Source organism: Solanum stenotomum, unplaced genomic scaffold, assembly GCF_019186545.1.
Source record: "Solanum stenotomum isolate F172 unplaced genomic scaffold, ASM1918654v1 scaffold24231, whole genome shotgun sequence".
Taxonomy (NCBI): domain Eukaryota; kingdom Viridiplantae; phylum Streptophyta; class Magnoliopsida; order Solanales; family Solanaceae; genus Solanum; species Solanum stenotomum.
This window is the reverse complement of record NW_026027899.1, coordinates 1-2,711: the sequence shown is the minus strand read 5'-3', so window position 1 is coordinate 2,711 and position 2,711 is coordinate 1. Positions and strand designations below refer to the sequence as shown.

Sequence of the window (2,711 nt, the reverse complement as noted above, 5' to 3'; positions counted from 1 at the left end):
ACAGTAATTGAACATATCAAACCATCTAATGAACTTGAAAAATCACTTCCACCGCCAATCAAGCTGAATATCACAACCTTTGACCGCATTCCTCATTTGATGGTTGATTCTGCTGCTGAAATTGGTATATCTATCCTAATAGCTATTATCAGGCTAAAATATATTATACAGTATTCTTTTTAAGTAAATGTTTTGCAACATATATGACTGCTATGTTAATTTCTGTTTATGACTGCTAACTTGCTCAATCTTCGATTCTTTATATTTCTTCTTCTGTTTTATTAGAGATTGTAACTTTGACACAAAAAATGTCGGACAGAGAGACGTTTGCCTTCCAGGCTGAGGTTAATCAGTTTCTCATTCTTATTATCAATACTTTCTCAGTGAAGAGAATTTTTTATTTTCCTGTATACTCTNTTTCTATATTGTTTAACGTCACATCTAACATATTGTAGTTTCATGCTTTTTCTGATTTTGAAATTTGATTAGTTTAGAGCAATCTTGCTTTTTTTTTTGTCTTAGTAAATATCTTAATGGGATCTTCTACAGTATTGTGATGTTGTCAATCTATGTGATTTTGAAATTTGATTATTTAGAGCAATCTCAGGATTTTTATAATATTTGTTGATAGCTTAACTAGATCATCTAGGATACTGTATACCCATTAATCCTTGTGGTTTTGTAATTTGATTATTATAGAGTAACCTCAGTGTTTTTATAGGTTATTTATATGTGTTGTCTTTGTGGATAACTTAACGCGATCTCTTAGGATAATGCATTGTCATCTTGGAAAGTTGGTCATTATGTATTATATATGCAGATATACTGGCAATCGTTCTTCGTTATGGTCCGCAAAAATACGCGAGTCGCAGTCATCATAGGTGTCGAGAAATTACCCTTTGTGACAATCAGTCAGTATAAGATTTCACCTTATATTTTCCCATTTTCTGCAAATATTTTGAATCACTAACCACTTTTTCCAGTTGTTTGCTTGCATCATCAATTATGGTCTGAGCGTTATCATGGTACTTACTCTTCTCTCTTTATGTTCTCATGCTCTCAGCAAAAATCAGTTTCTCCTCACTCTATGGGAGGATTTCAGAGAAATAGAACGACATGAAATTGCCTCTAAAATGGCAACAGAGGCAGATCTGATTGTAATCCTCGGAAGGAGTATAGGAATCTCTACTTTTCAAGGTACATATGCACTGAACTTTTTACCAAGATAATTTTAGATAATAACAAAACATTATACAAGCTATGTGTTATACAGGGTTGTCACTGTAGACTAGGTTCAATTCCACAGTACGTGTGAATCCTAATTACCCACAAACAGTAAAACTCATCAACTGGTACTCACATTTCATCATTATTCTCTAGCTTTATTTTGCATGTAAAGAACCTACTCAACATATTATGTATTGTAACAATAGGGCAAAAGAAAACAAAACAATGTTGTTAAGTCGTGCGTCAGACAAAACCTCAACAAGCTCATCTGTCACTCCCATGATAGTCACTCTTATTGGCCAACAACTTATCTCTGTTGCAGAAATCTCATCAGCACCTTCTGTAAGTCATACTTGAAGCTGCTCATTTGAGAGTATGCTTACTAATTTTGTCATTCTCTACCTTTGCCTAAATAATAAAAATAAATTATATTTACTCATGAGTAATTTAACACGTATTATGCATATCCTATTTTTCGACAGATGAGAGTGTTCTATGTTGAAGCAGAAATGGCCATATTAGATGAATTTCAAGATTTCTGTGTGCTTGAATGCTCAGGATGCAAACAGAAGAAGCGCACAAAGGATAGAAAGGATTTTGAATGTCCAAAATGCAATCGGAAAACAACATTAGTGTCTCGGTAATATACTTTTGACTTGTAAATTACACTTTCTACAAAATATAGCGTATATTGTGCACAAATTTCAAACTTGCCATCATTTCAGGTGTATCTTTCAAATTGATCTTATTGATGGTACTGCTACAACCACAACATTTATCTCTGCTGAATTGGGAGAAAAATTACTCTCTATGACAGCGAAAGACATATTTGACATAACTTGCACTAAGGTGATCGCTCATTCCCGCTGGCAACTTGTACACATGTATTCTCACAATACCATATGTCTTCAGCAGAAACAGTTTACCACACATGCTTAGTTCTAAAGTGTTTGTTGTAACTTTTTACATTTACAGCGGCAATCATTGTCTCTTGATAATGTCCATCAGATGTTGTCAAATAAAGTATTCCAAATTTAGCTAAGGAAGTCATCTTGGGGTAGCTCAAATAGCACGCATGCAACTTTGTCCATTCTTTCCTACATGGAAAAGGAACATACTCCACGGAGCACTACTGATAGGAATTCTAAAAAGATAAGGCCTTTGGAAATAAGTGAGGTGGATGGGATAGCAACAACTACTGCAGCTGGTTCTTCAAATGCAACGCCAAAATTTGAACCACCCACACCAACCAAAAAAGTGTAAAAGGTCAGTCTACATCTCACTTTCACACCAAACTATAAGTCACAATGATTATCAATTCCACTTATTTAGGAGTATTTCAAAAAGTTCTGATAAAAAAAAATAACACCGTTTTAAAAAGTAAAGGTAGAATCATTTAATTGTACTAAATGTAGTACTAATTGTACAGTAATTTGACCCTTTTGGAGTTAAAAAGGACAAACACTGCATCTTTAAATTGTACT

At 33.9% G+C, this 2,711-nt stretch overlaps 1 pseudogene; it reads left to right on the top strand.

Moving 5' to 3' along the window:
* Window positions 1-792: 792 nt before the first annotated feature.
* LOC125851313 (uncharacterized) lies at window positions 793-2,490 on the top strand (annotated as a pseudogene).
* Window positions 2,491-2,711: the final 221 nt, after the last annotated feature.